This window comes from Columba livia, chromosome 3 (genome assembly GCF_036013475.1).
Source record: "Columba livia isolate bColLiv1 breed racing homer chromosome 3, bColLiv1.pat.W.v2, whole genome shotgun sequence".
In the NCBI taxonomy this organism is placed as follows: Eukaryota; Metazoa; Chordata; class Aves; order Columbiformes; family Columbidae; genus Columba; species Columba livia.
In genome coordinates, this window is record NC_088604.1 from 119947658 (window position 1) to 119968343 (window position 20686).

At 47.4% G+C, this 20686-nt stretch overlaps 1 protein-coding gene across 3 annotated transcripts in view; it reads right to left on the reverse strand.

The window, feature by feature from the left end:
• CCDC85A (coiled-coil domain containing 85A) overlaps positions 1-20686 on the reverse strand; it is a 284415-nt gene that overhangs the window by 4514 nt on the left and 259215 nt on the right. For all 3 annotated transcript variants that reach the window (XR_010471815.1, XR_010471813.1, XR_010471814.1), the window contains one exon: positions 7468-13583. The gene's annotated coding sequence lies outside the window, so the exon portion shown is untranslated. The remainder of the gene's footprint in view (positions 1-7467; positions 13584-20686) is intronic.

Sequence of the window (20686 nt, forward strand, 5' to 3'; positions counted from 1 at the left end):
CTCACTTTTTCCCTCTCTCCATTTTCCCTTCCCCTGCTTCTTCCACTTTCCCCCTTTCTTTTTCTCCCTTACCTTTTCTGCCTTTTCTCTCCCTTTTCCCCCATTTCTCTCCCTTGCCCTCTTTCTCCCTTTTCCCCCAATTTCTCTCCTCCTTTCCTTTTCTCCTTTTCTTTTCTCTCCCTACCTTCTTTCCCTTTTGTCTTTCTTTTCTGTCGCCTTTCTCCCTCTCCCTTTCCCCCCTTTCCTTTTCTCCCTTGCCCTTTCTCTCCCCTTTCTCCCATTTTCCCTCCCCCTGCTTTCTCCTTTCCCTTTTGCCCTTTTCTCCTGCTGTCTCCCACTTTCCCCCATTTCCCTTTCTCTCCCCCTTTCTCTTCCTTTCGTCTCCTTTCTCCCGCTTTCTTTTTCCATGCTCTTTGCCCTTTCCCTCTTTCTCTCCCTTTCCTTTTACCTTCCCTCTCTCTCCCTTTCACTTCCTCCCCATCGTCCTTTCTCCCACCTTCCCCCTTTCATTTTTTCTCCTGGTTTCGCCTCGCCCTTCCCTTTCTCCCACTTTCCCCTTTCTCTCCCTTTTGCCCTTTCTCCTGCTTTCCCCCTTTCTCTTTTGCCATTACCCTTTCCCCCCCCCTCCTTTTTTCTCCCTTCATTGCGCTTTTTCCCCTTTCTCCCTTGCGCTTTCTCTCCATTTCCTTTTCTCCCATTTCCTTTCTCTCCCTACCTCCCTTTTGCCTTTCCTTTTCTCTCCGTTGCCCTTTCTACCACTTTCCCTTTCCCCTCTTCCTTACTCCTTTTCTCTTCCTTTTGTCTCCCTTTCCTTTTCTCCCTCTCTTTTCCTTGCCCTCTTTCTCTCCCTACCTCCCTTTCCAGTTTTGCCTTTCCTTTTCTCCCACTTTCCCAACTTCCTTACTCCCTTTCTCTTCCTTTCCTTTTGTCTATCTCCCCCTTTCACTCTTGCCCTTTTCCCCTTTCCTTTTCTCCCTTTACCTTTCTTGTGCTTGCTCCTTTTCTCCCTTGCCCTTTCTCCTGTTGCCCGTTTTCCTTACTCCCTTTCTCTTCCTTTCACTCCCTTTTCCGCTATCTCTCCCTTTTACTCCTGCCCTCTCTCCCTTTCCCTCACTCTTTTTCCCTCTCTCCCACTTCTCTCCCCCCCCTTTCTCCTGCTTTACCCCTTTCTTACCCTCTTTTTCTCTCTTCTTTGTCTTTTCCCTTTCCCCCTCTCCCTATCACCCTTGCCCCATCATCCTTTCTTTTCTCTCCAAGGAGGAGAAAAGTAAAAGGAGAGGGGAAAAAGGGTGAAGAAGGAGAAAGGGGGGGGGGGGGGGAAGAAGAGGGGGGGGGGAAGAAGAGGGGGGGGGGGGAAGAAGAGGGGGGGGGGGGAAGAAGAGGGGGGGGGGGGAAGAAGAGAGGGGGGGGGGAAGAAGAGAGGGGGGGGGGAGAAGAGAGGGGGGGGGGGAAGAAGAGAGGGGGGGGGAAGAAGAGAGGGGGGGGGGAAGAAGAGAGGGGGGGGGGAAGAAGAGAGGGGGGGGGGAAGAAGAGAGGGGGGGGGGAAGAAGAGAGGGGGGGGGGAAGAAGAGAGGGGGGGGGGAAGAAGAGAGGGGGGGGAAGAAGAGAGGGGGGGGGAAGAAGAGAGGGGGGGGGGAAGAAGAGAGGGGGGGGGGAAGAAGAGAGGGGGGGGGGGAAGAAGAGAGGGGGGGGGGAAGAAGAGGGGGGGGGGGAAGAAGAGAGGGGGGGGGAAGAAGAGCAGGGGGGGGGGAAGAAGAGAGGGGGGGGGAAGAAGAGAGGGGGGGGGGGAAGAAGAGAGGGGGGGGGAAGAAGAGAGGGGGGGGGGAAGAAGAGAGGGGGGGGGGAAGAAGAGAGGGGGGGGGGAAGAAGAGAGGGGGGGGGAAGAAGAGAGGGGGGGGGAAGAGGAGGGGAAGAGAGGGGGGGGGGAAGAAGAGAGGGGGGGGGGAAGAAGAGAGGGGGGGGGGAAGAAGAGAGGGGGGGGGGAAGAAGAGAGGGGGGGGGGAAGAAGAGAGGGGGGGGGGAAGAAGAGAGGGGGGGGGAAGAAGAGAGGGGGGGGGGAAGAAGAGAGGGGGGGGGAAGAAGAGAGGGGGGGGGAAGAAAAGAGAGGGGGGGGGGAAGAAGAGAGGGGGGGGGGAAGAAGAGAGGGGGGGGGGAAGAAGAGAGGGGGGGGGGAAGAAGAGAGGGGGGGGGGGGAAGAAGAGAGGGGGGGGGGAAGAAGAGAGGGGGGGGGGAAGAAGAGAGGGGGGGGGGAAGAAGAGAGGGGGGGGGGAAGAAGAGAGGGGGGGGGGGAAGAAGAGAGGGGGGGGGGAAGAAGAGAGGGGGGGGGGAAGAAGAGAGGGGGGGGGAAGAAGAGAGGGGGGGGGGAAGAAGAGAGGGGGGGGGGAAGAAGAGAGGGGGGGGGGAAGAAGAGGGGGGGGGGAAGAAGAGAGGGGGGGGGGAAGAAGAGAGGGGGGGGAAGAAGAGAGGGGGGGGGGAAGAAGAGAGGGGGGGGGGAAGAAGAGAGGGGGGGGGAAGAAGAGAGGGGGGGGGGAAGAAGAGAGGGGGGGGGGGGAAGAAGAGAGGGGGGGGGGAAGAAGAGGGGGGGGGGAAGAAGAGAGGGGGGGGGGAAGAAGAGAGGGGGGGGGGAAGAAGAGAGGGGGGGGGAAGAAGAGAGGGGGGGGGAAGAAGAGAGGGGGGGGGGAAGAAGAGAGGGGGGGGGGGAAGAAGAGAGGGGGGGGGGGAAGAAGAGAGGGGGGGGGGGAAGAAGAGAGGGGGGGGGGAAGAAGAGAGGGGGGGGGGAAGAAGAGAGGGGGGGGGGAAGAAGAGAGGGGGGGGGGAAGAAGAGGGGGGGGGGGAAGAAGAGAGGGGGGGGGGAAGAAGAGAGGGGGGGGGGAAGAAGAGGGGGGGGGGGAAGAAGAGAGGGGGGGGGGAAGAAGAGGGGGGGGGGGAAGAAGAGAGGGGGGGGGAAGAAGAGAGGGGGGGGGAAGAAGAGAGGGGGGGGGGAAGAAGAGAGGGGGGGGAAGAAGGGGGGGGAGGAAGAAGGGGGGGAAGAAGGAGGGGGGAGGAAGAAGGGGGGGAGAAGGGGGGAAGAAGAGGGGGGAAGAAGGGGGGGGAGGAAGAAGGGGGGGAAGAAGGGGGGGGGAGGAAGAAGGGGGGGGAGAAGGGGGGAAGAAGAGGGGGGGAAGAAGAGGGGGGGAAGAAGGGGGGGAAGAAGAGGGGGGGGAAGAAGGGGGGGGAAGAAGGGGGGGGAAGAAGGGGGGGAAGAAGGGGGGGGAAGAAGGGGGGGGGGGGAAAGAGAGGAGAGAGAGAGAGAAGGGGGGGGGAGAGAGAGAGAGAAGGGGGGGTGAGAGAGAGAGAGAGAGAGAGAGAAGGGGGGGGAGAGAGAGACAGAAGGGGGGAGAGAGAGAGAAGGGGGGAGAGAAAGAGAGAGAGGGGGGGGAGAGAGAGAGAGAGAGAAGGGGGGGGAGAGAGAGAGAGAGAAGTGGGGGGAGAGGAGAGAGAAGGGGGGAGAGAGAGAGAGAGAGAGAGAAGGGGGGGGAGAGAGAGATGGAGAAGTGGGGGGAGAGAGAGAGAGAAGTGGGGGAGAGAGAGAGAGAAGTGGGGGGAGAGAGAGAGAAGGGGGGGGAGAGAGAGAGAGAGAGTGGGAGAGAGAGAGAGAAGGGGGAGAGAGAAGAGAGAGAGAAGGGGGGAGAGAGAGAGAGAGAGAAGGGGGTGGAGAGAGAGAGAGAGAGGTGGGAGAGAGAGAGAAGGGGGGAGAGAGAGAGAGAGAAGGGGGAGGGAGAGGAGGGAGGGAGGGAGGGAGGGGAGAGGAGAGAGAGAGAGAGAGGAGAGAGAGAGAGAGAGAGAGAGAGAGAGAGAGAGAGGGGGGGGGAGAGAGAGAGAAGGGGGGGAGAGAGAGAGAGAGAGAGAGAGAAGTGGGGGGGAGAGAGAGAGAGAGAAGGGGAGAGAGAGAAAGAGAGAAGGGGGAGAGAGAGAGAGAGAGAAGGGGGTGGAGAGAGAGAGAGAGAAGGTGGGAGAGAGAGACAGAAGGGGGAGAGAGAGAGAGAGAGAGAGAAGGGGGGGGAGAGAGAGAGAGAGAAGGGGGGGAGAGAGAGAGAGAGAGAGAGAGAGAGAGAGAGAGAGAGAGAGAGAGAGGGGGGGGGAGAGAGAGAGAGAGAGAGAGAAGTGGGGGGAGAGAGAGAGAGAGAAGGGGAGAGAGAGAAAGAGAGAAGGGGGAGAGAGAGAGAGAGAGAGAGAAGGGGGGGAGAGAGAGCGAGAGAAGGAGGGGGGAGAGAGAGAGAGAAGGGGGGAGAGAGAGAGAGAAGGTGGGAGAGAGAGAGAGAGAGAGAGAAGGGGGGGAGAGAGAAGGGGGGAGAGCGAGAGAGAGAAGGGGGGGAGAGAGAGAAGTGGGGGAGAGAGAGAAGGGGGGGAGAGAGAGAGAGAGAGAGAAGGGGGGAGAGAGAGAGAGAGAAGGGGGGAGAGAGAGAGAGAGAAGGGGGGAGAGAGAGAGAGAGAAGGGGAGAGAGAGAAAGAGAGAAGGGGGAGAGAGAGAGGAGAGAGAGAGAAGGGGGGGAGAGAGAGCGAGAGAAGGGGGGGGGAGAGAGAGAGAGAAGGGGGGAGAGAGAGAGAGAAGGTGGGAGAGAGAGAGAGAGAGAGAGAAGGGGGGAGAGAGAAGGGGGGAGAGCGAGAGAGAGAAGGGGGGGAGAGAGAGAAGTGGGGGAGAGAGAGAGAGAGAGAGAAGGGGGGAGAGAGAGAGAGAGAAGGGGGGAGAGAGAGAGAGAGAAGGGGGGAGAGAGAGAGAGAAGGGGGGAGAGAGAGAGAGATAGAAGGTGGGAGAGAGAGACAGAAGGGGGAGAGAGAGAGAGAGAGAGAGAGAGAGAGAGAGAGAAGTGGGAGAGAGAGAGAGAAGGGGGAAAGAGAGATAACGGGGGGAGAGAGAGAGAGAAGGGGGGAGAGAGAGAGAGAGAAGGGGGGAGAGAGAGAAGGGGGGGAGAGAGAGAAGTGGGGGGGAGAGAGAAGGGGGGGGAGAGAGAGAGAGAGATAGAAGGTGGGAGAGAGAGACAGAAGGGGGGGGGAGAGAGAGAGAGAGGGGGGGGGAGAGAGAGAGAGAAGCGGGGGGAGAGAGAGAGAGAGAAGGTGGGAGAGAGAGACAGAAGGGGGAGAGAGAGAGAGAGAGAGAGAGAGAGAGAGAGAGAGAGAAGTGGGGGGAGAGAGAGAGAGAGAGAAGGGGGGGAGAGGGAGAGAGAGAGAGAGAAGGGGGGGAGAGAGAGAGAGAAGGAGGGGGAGAGAGGGGGGAGAGAGAGAGAGAGAAGGGGGAGAGAGAGAGAGATAGAAGGTGGGAGAGAGAGACAGAAGGGGGAGAGAGAGAGAGAGAGAGAGAGAGAGAAGGGGGGGGGAGAGAGAGAGAGAGAGAGAGAAGGGGGGGGAGAGAGAGAAGTGGGGGAGAGAGAGAGAGAGAAGTGGGGGGAGAGCAGAGAGAGAGAGAAGGGGGAGAGAGAGAGAGAGAGAGAGAAGGGGGGGGAGAGAGAGAGAAGAGGGGGGGAGAGAGAGAGAAGGAGGGGGAGAGAGAGAGGGGGGGGGGGGGGGGAGAGAGAGAGAAGGGGGAGAGAGAGAGAAGGGGAGACAGAGTGGGGGGGGAGAGAGGGGAGAGAGGGGAGGAGAGAGGGGCAGGAGTGAGAGAGAGGGGGAGAGAGAGAGGAGGGGAGAGGGGCAAGAGAGGGGGGGAGAGAAGGGCAAGAGGAGGGGGCGAGAGGGGGAGAAAAGGAAAGGGAGAGAGGGGGTAAAATGGGAGAAATGGCAACAGAGGGAGAAAGGGCAAGGGCCGAAAGGGAAAGTGGGAAAGGGAAAGGGAGAGAAGGAGAAAGGGGGGGAGAGGTGGAAAGGTGAAAAGGGAGAGTAAAGGAAATGGGGAAAGTGGGAGAAAGGGCAAGGCGAAAGAGAGAAAGGGAAATGGAGAAAGGGAGAGAAAGGGAAAGGGACAAAAAGAAATGGGAGACAGCCCTCCCTCCCCCCCCACTTTCTCCCTCTCCCCCCCTTTCCCTCTCTCCCACGCGGACAAACGCACACCCAGAAACACATGCACTGACACACACATACACATGGAGACATGGACATCCACACACAAATAGGTACACATGGGCACAGGCACACATGCACATGGAAACACACAGAAATGGACAAACACATGGACACAGACAGAGACACATACAGGCACACAGACATAAAGAGACACACACAAGCACAAACATGCACGTGGACAGAAGCACGGACACATACACACATAGAAACATCCACCCACCCACACACAGACACACAATTCACACACATGGAGAGATGGACACGCACCACAGATACACAGACATACACAGAAACACACATGGACACACGCACAACCACAAACGTGCACATGGACAGAAACACAGACAGACGACACACCTGGATGCACACAGCTGCGACACACAGAAACATCCACAAACAGCCACACCCAGACACCTGCACATGGACAGACATACACATGGAGACATGGACACACAGATACACACACATGCAAACAGGGACACAGACAGAAAGCCAGACACGGAGATGCACAGACATACACACACACGTGCACATGGGAAAACTTACACACAAATGGACACACATGGACACCCACACAACACACACGGAGAGATGGACACACATACCCCCCTACAGATACACGAACATGCATGGACACACACACACACAGACACATGGATACAGACACACAAGCACAATCATGTACACGGACGTAAACACCGACACTCACACATGGAGACAGGGACATGGACACTCACACACAGCCACAGCCACGCACATGGACACAGACTCACGGACACATGTAGACACACAGATACAGACATATTGACACACGTGGACACTCGTACAGACAGATGGACACACACACACACACACCCCTGCCCCAAACACACTAACTCACACCTGCAGACACACACAGAAACATCCACACCCCTACACCCACACCAAAACATGACACTGACACAGGCAGGAGGAAGAGCCTTTAATGTGGGTGAACACTCTGGAACACGCTGCTCTGCCTGTCAGGCTCTTCTCAGTGAGAGCTGCACAAAACCACCCATGTTTAACTGAGACCATAGTGTGTTTTTCCTAAGTGCTTTATAAGAGATCTGATTTGTAAGGAATGTTCTTTCCGAAATACAAAGACGCTGGGATATGACATCCTGACAGCAGAGGACAAATTCAGGCAACCCCTCTGACCGAAAGAGTCTCTGCATACAGCTCTGCAAGACAGATATGCTGGTACCCCCCCGCAAGGCCCCAACAAACCCAGAGCAGGATTTTCTCCCACAATCGGCACCCATCACACGCTCAGGAGTAATGTAGGGCCCAGTGCCAACACCTTCGTTTTGTTCTGTGTTGGCCTGAAAGGAATTATCTTGCTGTCTGCTTTCAGGTGTCAATCCCAGCGCCTTGGTTTGGTAAGAGCTTTGGAAAATTGTTGTTACTGACCTGGACTGTGCTCACAGCTGGGAACTGCTGTAAATCTTGTGCGGAACGTATCCCAGAGCACTGGTGACATACGGGCCTCGCTGCGCTCCATTTCCTTACCTGCTTCTGCAGAGAGAAGTTGCTAGTGCTCTAAAAAAAATAAAAAATAAAGCACCAAAATCTGCTTCATTTGGAACTGTAGGCTGTTTTTCCAGGAAATATTGTCTCTTGATCTGCACAAAACCATTACTTAGAATCCCACATAAAGAAATTTAGAAGACACCGTTGATAAAAGCAAAAGGGACCATTTAAGTTCATCTTTTTCTCCTTCTGTTAAGGTTCAGTTTACTAGAAGGAGAACCATGGTTTCCCATGTGATTCTACAGAGGCTTTACACTGCACTTTTATTCAGGGCTCGCACTATCACGAAGCAGACCCTTCATCAAGTTCAGCCAAAGTCAAATCCCAAGTCTCAAACCCAGAGTGTTTTGCTCAGCTGCACCTGGTACCTCACACACATCCCGAGGTCACGGCCGCGCTCTCTTTGCCTCCACCCCAGGGCACAGCAGACTCCTCGGGCTGTTAAAAATAGCAGATCTACAAAAGAGTAGCCTAAAAACACCCAAAAACCAAAAAATCAAACAACACGGTGAGCTTTCAGTTAATAAGAGAGGCAGTGAAAGACTGATTTGCAGCACTGCCCTGATTTACTGTCAGGAAGGTTTGTGGCCGGTCATGTTTAAGCGTAGCTTAGCAAGGAGTCACCTCCAGGAGGGAAACGAGTGTATTCACCCCTGTGTCGCGGTATGGGGAAAAACCAGAAATTGTTCACTACGTGCACACGTGTGAGAGCAGGAGGGCACCAGCGCCACCCTGGCAACCCAGCCTGGGGCAAACTTCGCTGACAGTCAAAGAGGGAAACGTTTGAGAGTTGGCGCTACAAAGCAACAGCTGCCGGGTAAAAGAGCACTAGAGAATGCAGCTCCTACAAATTAAAGCCTGAAAGACAGCGAACAGAATGAAGGAACAAGTCCGGGAGCAGAGAGGACAAACCTGCTGAATTCCACTGGTTTTGCCTAAGTCCCACTTTATGTTTAGTGCCCGGATGCACCAGCACAGGCTTTCGACCCTTCTCCCATCCACAACTCTATTTTACACCCAAGGGACAGACGCACAGTTTGACCAGGAACTCTCTGATGGGGAAAATAAAGCCCAGGTCTAAGTCTGGGGGTTGTTTGCTTCCTCCTGTTTTTCCCCTTAATGAGAAACCGGGAAAAAATACTCATTTGCTGTACTCACACAGAGCTTAATGCAAAGGAACGGCAGCCAACCTCTGGCAGAGGCCTCTGGGAGCTACAGCAAGAAAATGAGAAACAGCAATAATGAGGAGATTTTCTGTGATTTTTACAGCAATGTGCTGAGCCTTCTTCACTTAGCAGCTAACAGGAGTGAGAGCTTTAATCTATACCACTTTCTTGTATAATACTATTTTTTCAGAGTCTACTTTTGTTTTGAGGCAAAAAAATCCTGCTTGTTCTTTGGCTATGTTGAAGAGACAAGGAAAAGAAAACTATCACTTCTTCTTACGTACTGTCACCTCATCCCATAACTGCAAGTTTTAATGGTCAACTCCACACACAGGAGATGCTCTGCTAACGAGTGACATGGGATCCACATTACCATCCACCACCACATCAACAGGAGATACTTTCAGTTAATGAAACCAATTGGACTGAAAGGAGAAAGTCAATACGAGTTGCAGCTTTCTAGAAAGAAAACATATCTGAAATATACTGGTTGTTCGCAAAATAAATAAACAATGATGAAAAGTATCCATAATGAGAGTGGGAACTTGTCTAGGGAGCAGCGATGTCCATGTTCTGTCCCCCACACCCCATACCCGACCAGCCACAGAGCTCACCAATACTGAATCATGAGATACCCACCACAATAAACCAACAATTTAAAAAAACGTACTAGAGTATAGTACAGCAGAAGAAATATTACAGCATTAGTTCCTTGGTGACCTTGTCGTTTAGCTGTTAATCCAGCTCGCCCAGCCGAACCGCGCCGGGGCTGGCGCACAGCGTGCCTTTCCTGCCTTCTCGGCAATTTACACTTGATGGGTTTCCTACAGCTGCTGTTCAGAGCCAAGGCTCTTTTTTCTTCCAGTGTGCAGCAGCAACAACAAATCTCCACCTTGTGCAAGGCAGTGGCATGTATTTTATAAATAGACAGATGAGATATAGATATTATAGACAGCTAGCTAGCTAAACAGATACATCATATCTCACAGCCCAAGCTGCTGATGAGGAGCACAGCTTCTGCTCCGGTGCTGGCACGTTCAGGCTCTTGACCACGCTGCCGTAACCTATGGCTGGGGATAATATATTACAAAATGCTCCATACGTTACCACACCCTCCTCCACCGTGTCTTAGACAACTGGTCAGTAAAGACTCTGGAGAAAGTGGTGTCAGCCCTCCAGCCCCTTCCTCCTTACCCTTCCACCTCGAAAAACAGGCTAAAGAAAGCAAAAAAAATACTTTTGAGCCCATACCCTCCCATTCTGTTTAAAAACCAGTACAGTGCTTCTAGTGGAATAATGATTTCTTGATGGATTCTCATAAATGGACTGTTTTCCACATTATCTGAAATAATTGGTTCATAGCAACCACAAAACAAACAGCAGGTAGGAAATGAGTTTGCAGTTGCCAAAACATAATGGATCATTTAGTCATTCTCTTTTTTGGCTATCAGAAGGCCTTCGCCTAATTGCACTATTCTTATTATGAATCTGGCCATTGGAATCAATTAATTTACATATCAGAATAAGGCCCAGAGAAAACACACATTAAAAGCAGATCTATATTCAAAATCTTCTTACAACTAACTCACAGTCACTACGTCCTCTGATTTAACAGATGAACATTACAGCCAGGGATGTCATTTTCCTCCTGGTTTTGGTGCTGTTAGATACACAAACACAAAACACAGGTACTTACCGCAACTGTGCGAGGTGCGTTCCCCTGCGTAAAGCCCGAGAGGATCGATCAGCGGAAAGGAGTGAAGGTTTTAGGGTAACAGATTGCATGACAACTCCTACTTGTTTAACAGCATTTTTATACGTATTTGGAGGTAAAACACTACTGAGGAAGAAATTTCCAGCACTCCAAAATTTACTCTTCCAGACTTAATTTTTCTGTTTGTGGTCTTAACCTAGAAGCGAAGCTGTCACTTGATGAACAAGACAAGTAAAAGCGGCGAGCACACATTCCCACCCGCAGCCATACACCCACCAGCCCCTGCTGACCAACCTTTCAGTCTTTTCCTGCAAGAACCGTTTTTACTTCTTCCTTTCTTTCCCCTCACCCCCTATATTTGGAATCTTCTTTTAACTGTCTCCTTTCTTTTATTTGTCCTCAAAGTCATGTCCAGCCCTCTTCCCACCACTAACAGTACTGACAAAAAACAGTTATACAACCACTTAATACCCCAAAGCCTTGAGGAGGCTTCGTCTTTTTGCCGTCTTTTTGGTTTGTGCCGAGCCAGGAGGACATCTGTGGCTTTCCACACGTCTGCCCTGTCACTCTGTGTTTAGCATTTGTTCTACAATTTCTTGGATGCTTTTTTCTCTTCTTTAAATTAAGTAATCCTTTTGGGGGTGAGCTGCTTTATGAAAAAGAGCTGGTCCAGACACATAAATTGTATGTATTTTTAATCGTGTCCTGTAGTAGAAATCATATTTGAATTACATTCTTCTGTCTAGACCTTTCAAAGAGATATTGTGGTTTAAGCTTGAAAACAGCCTATTTTTTGCTGAGTGTTTTAGTTTACTTGTACAAGAAGATTCAGAAGCACTTGGACTGATTTGTACACATAGCTAACTCTTCTTGGGAATGCAATCTGGGTCATTATGCCCCTGAAGAGCCAAACTATTTGTGTAGAGCTCCCTCCACAATTGTAATTACACTTGCATTTTGCACATCCAATTAAGCCTGCACTGAAATGCTGTAAGAATTGTCTGCAAATTTGTACAATATAATGAAAATCCAGATCCTCTAAAGGAACTAGGGCCACACCTCCTCAATTGGGCTCCTAACAGAATGTAATACAACATCATGAAGAGGTGCTGGATTCTGCCTGCCGGAATAAGGGGCTGCAGAGAGGGAAGACTCTGCTGATGGTGACTCACGGTGACAACTCAATTCCCATCGCAAGCAACAGAAGAAAACTTTCCTGTTCAGCACGGCAGTCACTGCAATCGAGAAGCTTCATCAGTTTATCAGGCATCGCTTAGTAGAAGGACGGCAGGAAATGGAGTGGAAAGTAGCCCGAGTTGAAAATTACATGCAGGGCTTTCTAAGGAAAAACCCAAATGAGTATTTTTAGAATGGTGTTGGGTTGAGGAAGAGTTCAGCATTTTTATTTTATATAAATAAACCAAGCTAGATGGATATGAATTTCCAAAGTGCTCTAGAAACAACAAACAGCTGATATTTGGGACCAGCTAAATTTGCCTTCATTTTCCTTGCATTTACCTGTCACTCATCCCCAGGTAAAGGCAACGAGAAGGGACACATCCGTGCTGTTTGAATTTGTATTTCGGCAATCAGGAAACAGTGAGTCTGTTCTCTGTCACAGTTTGCTAAACCAATGTTTTTTCCTTTCCGTTCATAATAAAAATTGCCTGCACTAGAATCCAAAGCAGGACCCCAGAGTAGGTGAAACATGGGGCCAAAACTCTCCTTCAGAGTTTCACCAGCCCAAATAAGACTGAGATAATCTCAGGTATCTTGGAAGTACAATGTTTTCTGATTCTTAGACTGAGAGAATAAGGATGGAAGTAACCAAAGAGTCTGATGTGACAACATTTCTATGATAAGATTGGCTAAATTTTTTTAATGATCAATAAACTCACCACCCCCACCAATGACTGGCTATTTTAAAATAAGAGAAAAAACACTGGATTCATCCCCGTAATTTCTGTCTTTCAGGCATAGTGTACGGTTTTTGTTACAGAAAAAGTTACTTGTGCATTTTAATGTTTCTAGTACTTACTAAAACCTCCCACCTTGACTCCACTTGAGGCAGACCAATCACAGCAAATAAGAAAACCTGCCATTTTTAAGCTTGTAATATGTTTTTCTCGTCTTACCTCATTTTGTGCAACGTTGTTATTCTGCAAGGAAAGAGCCAAAGCAAGGTTTTGGGTAACACCACCAGTTTTCAAAAAAATATGTAAATAGAAATGCTATAAACGAGATGGGTTTGTAAATACCTACGAAAATTCCCCACTAAGAATTCCACATGCCTTCAGTTCAGTCCTCCCAATGCTGAGGACACCAAAGGAGATAGTTCTGGCAATCCCACCCAACCAATACTTTGGAGAGTTGCCTGGTAAAAATTCTGGGTGAAAACTTGCAATATTTTTCTCCCCACATCCTAGGTATTTTCATTAGGAAATGCTCTTACAGTGTTTCATACTTGTTTGGCTGCTTCCTGCTCCTGTCCTGGCTAAACTCCTTTTATTTTAACGTGAGAATGATGTACTAACATCTCCCTTTCCAAACCTTCCTAAGGGTTTTGGTTTTTTCCTACCTAGGTGAAGCTTTTCACCGCAAACACACCCGTGGTGGGATGCTGCCCACTAGAGCACAGTGTTCAACCCACAACAGGCACCGCGAGGCCTCCTAAACGCGAGAAAGGGAATCAATCCATCAGTTCACTCCTTTTTAAAAGAATATGCCAAACTGTAATACTAAAAAAATAAGTCACTCTATCAAAGTACATGCGTTCCAGAAAGAAAAAGCCAACATTTATATTCTAGCTCCCAGTTTGCCATTAAACCACAGCACTAGCTGTAAAACTGAAGACGAGCTACAGAAAACATACTTTATAGTCACCATAATGTGGATTTGGATCACAACTGGAAGCCCAGATGGGGAGGGGGGATGTGGGAAACAACTGATCTCACCAGAAGCCACTTGTGTGAAGGCTCCAGCCAGCGCCTTCCGCTGGAGCCACTGGCGGGTGATGAGCCTCTTGTCAACCCCGAAGCTGCTGCCGCCTCAGCGGATGCCGGAAGGAAGGAAATCTGGTTCTTCAAAGGGCTGAGTGAGATGAAGTTATGCAGACGCTACAGAATAAATCACAAGAGAAACTGGTGACTGAATTTTAACATGACTGTTTGCTATTACCACTTACGGTCTTAATGCTCTGTATGATGATCCACTTAGATTGCTAAATGAGCTTTTTCAAGGGGGATTTAATTCGTAGAAACCAAACCAAAACACCAGCTTAACAGATCTTGAGGGCTTAAACATTTTAATGATATAAAAATAAGCTTGATATGGATAGCTCGCAAAACTTTCAAAATCATTCGCAACAACTGGCAGCAACTACCTCAGATCAAAGGAGGTTTCCAGGCTGATGTGGAATTGCATAACTCTTTCTATAAAATATGTAGATGATAAACAGGAATGCATCCTGGAGGCATGCGTATACAGGCACACATACAAATGCATATATAGATATCTATACATACACATGCACATCACTCCAAAGTATCCATAGTTATATCTCAGCATATCTATATGTACACACAAACGTGTATGTATGTTCATACACACGCAAACTTAAATGTCACATCAATTCGGGATCAAATTCTACTCTGTAACCAATTAGATATTCTTCTCCTCAGCAATACTATAAATATTCATGTGATTTCCTTTTCCTAAAAGTTAAGACTGTCAACCACTTCTAAAAACCGCTCGCTAATTCAAAGGAAAAGAAATATGGTTTTGGGGATGTCGTCTGCTTTCATTCCCATGGTTGTCAACAGCCAGGTATTGTCTCACACACATTTCCAACTCGTAAGCCACAATTTTCAGCATAGGTATGTTAATGTCAGGTTTGTGAGCTCAGAGTATCGACGGCAGTGCAGTGATGCAGTCATGACTACGACAGGTGACAAATTTTTATCAGAGACAGATTACACTTCAGACACTTTATCACAGTGAAATATCCACCAGAAATCAATACAAAACCACATGTAGATCAAATAAAAAATAGGTCTTAAATGAAGGTTTATTTGCAACAGATACGAAAGGAGAACATTCTGATGATTCAAAATCCTGTTTTAATTAACGCTTACTCCTGGTATGGCTTTATTTTTTCTTTTCATCTCCTGTCTGTCATTTCTTTGACATCTCTAGTGTGATGGCAGTGATATTTAAAACGAATGGGAAATACAGAAAATAAACAATTTCCAAGACTCTGTCTGGTTAAAGAGATTCTGCTGATTTGTATGAGCACCTCTGCCATGCAACCGGTCAAAATGCCTGTCAGGGTGTTAGCCAAGGAACGGATGGGTCATCAGCTTTCAATAAGAGACACGTTCAAAGCATCTAATTCATCTTTAAACTTGATTCTCACCACTTTAGTTGCAGGTGTGGAAAGCTGTCGTTAACAGCACGTGACGCAATTTCATCAATTAATTTACTTCTGCTCCCCTTTGGGCAGCACACTCCCACCAGCTCTCGCCCCATTACTTTTTGCTTCATTTCAGACAAATATTATGATTCTAACAGAAATCATAACTCAGGACAGAATTTCAAGAGAAACAGTCAGCTTTTTTTCTCTCCCCAGCATATTTTCCTTTCAAATGCAGTTCCTTGGCAGCTAAATGCCTCCAAAATCAGCCTAATGCTGCGGCTTTAAAATGATGATGAAACAGAAAAGTAGGGCAGACAGAGGAAATTTTTCAAACGCAGTCGTGATTGCCAGAAGTCCTGATTCCGCCACAGTCAGTATTAAAATGTGTGTTGCTCCTGGTGCTAGCAGAGCTGGGCTGCCAGCTTAAAGTCAAAGCCCCGCTTGGGTTTTGAGTCTCTCACCAATGCAGAACGGGTTGGCTTGTGCAATGTGAAAAGTTGACTGTGTCCTCTACCTAAAACATGCCAACAGTAGATGTGGCTACATTCATTTTCTTCATACTTTCCTCACTTGGAGATTATTATTATGTCAAGCGTATTGTTAAACGCTGAATTACAGGTGATCTGACCTTCCCTCACTCACTACAGTGGGTTTGAGTCTAAGTTGCAAGAGATATAACAAACCTTGCTCACAGGCTTCTAGCTGGCCAAGTATGCTCTATGGAGTTAAAAAGTCAACTTCTGCTGCAAATTTCATTTTGATCAAAATACAGAAGTAGAGTGTAAGAACTCTTCTCTGAATTTACTTGTGTTTTTTTCTTTCAGTGTGCTTTACGTCAGTACACAATTACATTCTCAAATCTGTATGCAAATACACATGAACTACGCAAAACCTGGGTAATACAGCAGCTGCTCTAAGTTTGTGGTCAAACTGGGCTAATCAGTCCTGGCAGATGGAAATTACTTTTCCCCTGTTATTCAGAAGAAGTGAAAAATAGAATTTACATTGTTCCTATTGCTATTCCAGGTTCCTTTTTAGTTAAACTTGCACAGACTTGAGAGCAGGAAAACTCAAAGACAGGCTGATGAGCCCCAATCAGTTGGCTCATACAGCAACGTTATTTCTTTCTGTTAAGATGAAGATCTTCCCACTGAAGAGGGTTTGGGCCTTCCTGTAAGGAGCCCAAAAGACTGCCACTGACCTCCAGAATTTATGATCTAGCAGATTTTTGTCACTGGATTGTGCTCTAGGAGACAGGTCCCAAACTCTTGAGCAGGCAGCTCATAAACTTTCAAGAGGGATTTCCAGCAAATGCTCCCTCTGCCACAACAGCTTCTGCAAAGCAAATCCAATGCCAGGGACGGGCCAATCCCAGCTGCTTCAACATCCCGACTGAGAAGGAAACCAAGCGCCTTCTCAAAAGCAACAGTCATTGCAGATAAAAATGTTTGTAGCTTTGGGCACAGCTGACACTCAAAACATGTGCCGTCAGGTTCCACGTGAGGCAGGGAAGCACAGCAGCTATTCTGATATGCCATCAGTCTGTCTTATTAGGGCATTGATTTTAGCTACGCCTGACATCCCCAAACTTGCTCCTGCAAGAGGCACAATCTTCCTTTTTTTAGATACACTGTCAATATTTTTTTCCAATATAATTTCTGCCTGGTTTGATCCTAATTAAGCACCTAAGGTGCACTTTCCAGGTTATGTCAAGAGGAAAATTCCCTTTGATCAATATTTTTTCTCTGCCTATTTTATTCTTGCCTTCAACTGCCAACTTACTCTGCAATTCAAACAAGCCTCCAGCAACATATCACAGCTTGGAGTAGTTAGTGCACTGCTACATCCTTTGTGGTCTTCAAGAAAGTGAAGACTGTCATGAATTAGGATTTACCTGGTTGTGGCACCGGCAGCTGGCGTCTTTGCTCTTATGAATTATTTAGATTGTTGCCATTTACAAAAGAACTGTGAGGATCTACATAATGACAAACAAAAAAGCCAATTTGACCTTTTAACATGTAATAAGTTAAAGTATGTCTGCAGAGATGAAAGAATGAAAGACACATAAACTATCTCATGCTGTTAGAAGAAGCTATAATATTTACGGTAAGTGATGCTCACCCTTGCAGTGTTCATCAGCCCTTGTATTTAACTGTGCTGGAGCTTTCATTCTCCTTTACAGAAACCAGGGATTTTCCTGGGATCATTTAAATAACACCTAACAGCTTATCTTGCTTTAAACAGTTCCTTTTCCCTATGTGCATTACACACTGAGAGGAGTTTAAAGCATTTTATTCTGTAACTTAGATGCTAATTCCTCACTGTATTTATCACAAGCTTTACACAAAGGAAAGACTATTGAAATGGGAAGAGGCAGCTGCTCCAGCCCACCAGCAGCAGTGTTTCTCACTGTAAGAACAGTGAATCGTGGAGACAGAGCTGGGAGGTCTCTGACAGGCCAGACAGACATCTGACAGGGTGACATGAGTATTAATACCAAGCTTCGCTGGGGCTTGGTAACACCATGAGGTCTGTTCGCACTGGATGATTCCATTATTTTTGTCAGAAAGATCAACTTACTCAAACTACACCCCTGTAGGAGTTTGGATAGGAATTTTGGAACCATTTAGTTCATTCCTGATAGTGAATAAGTTCTTCTTTAATGACCCTAAAGAGCAGGTTCCTGGGTCCCTTTGGTGTCTAGCAAAGCCTGGGCTCTAAGCACCCTCCTACTGGCCCTGGCGCTTTGTTAGACTGGTTCAGTTCCAGGATAAGCAATCCACCCACTCATAAAATCTTACAGAGACGAAACTTGTTTGAGAAACGAAGATGTTCTGCAATTCACCATCACCGTCACCTTACATCCAGACTGACATTTGCTTTAAAGGGAAGATTACCACTTGATACTAGATCTTCAGTGATGAGCTTCAAGTATCTCCCCGTCCACTCCCTTCCTTGTCCCCCATGAGGATAAAAAGGAGGGCTGCCTGGTCTGACTCTCTACCAATTATATTTTCCTAAGCACACAGACACAATGCATTAGTCCAATATTTTATGAGCATCAAATAAAACCTTTTGCTTTACTTTTCTCCCCTACTGCTTACATTTTCTGTTTTCTAACAGCCGTCTCACTACAAACCACTATCTCCAGGCTCTTTTCAATTGATGATGGGAATGGAAAAGGACACAGACCCAGATGAGAATATTCTCAAGTATTCCTCAATATCCCTCAGCCCTGCATCTCCCATTCTGGCTGTCTCTGGCCACTCCATCTCCAAAAACCACAAACAGCTTCCCGGGTTCCTCTCCGGACAACCTGGCAGCTTTATAGATACAGGCCTGAAACAGAAAAAGGCCAAGTGCTGTGTTTGCGCTGCAGGAAGGTTTAGGAACACAAAGCCTGCAAAAACACACCAAGACAGCACCGTTTTGGTTGTTTAAGTTGTGCGGCCATTGGGGTTTTATTTGATGAGAACATTTTTGTACACTCCCGAATGGGAAGTTGTGGAGATACTACTGACATTTCTGTGTATGATCTGAGCATTAGTAACAAGATGCTGAATTGCTACCAGTTAGTATAAGTCGGACTCAGATGTCTGAACTTGAAGGATTTGCAAGTGGGTGTAACACTGAGGTAACAGGCCTCGGACCTTTGGGGTTTTTTATCTTTTCTTGAGACTAATCAAATTTGTTCCTGGCACAACACTAAGAAAATCACCCCTGGGAAGAGTTTGGACAGTTGGCTGATCAAAGTTTTAGTATAAAACGACATTTTTGCCTTTGAATTTGCCATTTGAGACACCACAAATAAGCCATATTATCACAAGAGAACAATGTTACCTTAGTTATAATCATGGCACCCATTCTTATTTCCCTCTGGTTTTTAACTAGTTCCAGGTGACTCTTCCCGTGTTGTTTGTGTCATACTTTCTGATCTGTATTTCAGTCAGCATGATACACGTTAAATTTGCTGACAGGAAATGGGAAATCACTGGACTATGATGACACAGCAGGTTAATAATACAGCTTCCACGTGCCTAAATTCATTCCTCATCCATATTCACAGGAAAAAACGCTGGCTGAGTGGTAACGTTGTTCAGTAATTTACTGTGCCCAAGACACATGATGGTTTGATACAGCTATGAAGGAAACAATCTTTCTTTATGGCTACTTTGTGCGGCTCCTGTGATACCTGGTAGCTTTGTAATCAAAGAAATAATTACAAAAATGATAACATAAGTCAAGTAGCAAAAATACTGAAAGCATTTGTCTCTGTGTGGAGATCCATATATAGCAGGAGGAGATCACCCACCAGATCTGGCACTGCAGACTGTTTCTCATCACGTAGTACAATATAATAAGCATCTGAGAGCCCCTATTGCGATAGAGTATTTAAAGATTAACATTAAAGGAAAAATAAACCTTTTCAATCAATTGTGAAAGTAAAATCAGCAGTGAAGCAACAACAGAAATTGAAGCACAGCTAGAAGAAAATTAAAACCAGCTACCCCAGAATACCTGTTTTAATTAAATGTTAGCTGGGAATATGTGAAATAAAACAGGAATAACATCTGAATTAATAAAAGAGCTGCAAAAGTACTCAGGATTTTTTTTCTTTGACTGATGGTATAAATGACCGAGAGTCAAAGCATGTTTGCCATCCCGGCTTTACACAGACCCTTTGTGAGCACATCTCTGTCTGGAGGTCTGGTTAATGCTGCACCTTTGGGAGCTGACCTACCGTATCCATCAGAGCGCCTGGCTTGTAAAAGAAGAATGCGTGCAGTATTTTTTAGGCTGTAAGCAAATGTTCAAAATGAATTGCAAGAAAGCCTTGGTATCTGGAAGGCCGAAAGAAGATGCTGAAGGGTGTATGGTAGTCAGGAGATAGAGAACCTCAAAATGTATCCAAAAAATTGCTGTGCTGGGCAATTTTTCCAACACTTCCTTCAGTTTCAAACATATGTACAAATTGAACACCATCACAAAACCCGACAAGATAGCAAGAAACAAGATTAAATCAAATGTAAGAGCTATTTGAAATTATTAGAAAAAGTAAAACTAAAGATAGGGCCTTAAAATCATAGAATTGTTTTATTACAACCATATCTTTCCAGACTTTAAGGCCATTTTTCTATGAGCTATTAATAAAAATTTCCCTAGAGAAGTGTTATGAAGTACTAAACAGGGCCACAAGTGCTGTATCTCACATATGCTGCTGTTGGACTGAATTCATTTGTATTGCTGTAGCACCCAAGATCTTTGGCTGCAAGGTGATAAACACAGACATAATATTTTTAATAAATACAGATGTAGTATTTTTTGTCCACGTATTTGTTAAGTGCCATTCACTGATATGTCACATAAGGATAACGTAGCCCCTCTGGAACCACTTAGGGTTAACATTTCTACCTCTGCCCCTGTGGTCCCTTCACAAAGCTTTGAAACTGCCGGCCCCTGTAAAAAGCAGACACACAGAGCTGAGTTCTGAACGCCTAATTTTCCCGTTCTGTATCATTGCCTAGCTCCTTCAGTCTGTTTTCAGAATACACAGCAGGGTTTTGAAGCACCATTTTTTTCTTTCTTCTATACTTTGCTCCACTGGCACCACAAACTCATTTTTCTAAGTGGATGTATTGGCTCGTCAGTGCCCCCCTGGCAAGGCCATGTTTTAGCAGCACTGCAGGAGAAGGAACGCAGGCTGATGCTCATTAAAAGTCTGTTGACGGTCTCAGACTCTCCTGGTATTGAAGATTCATCAGTTTCGTTTTCCACGAGAATGTATTTGAATGCACTATCTTGAAA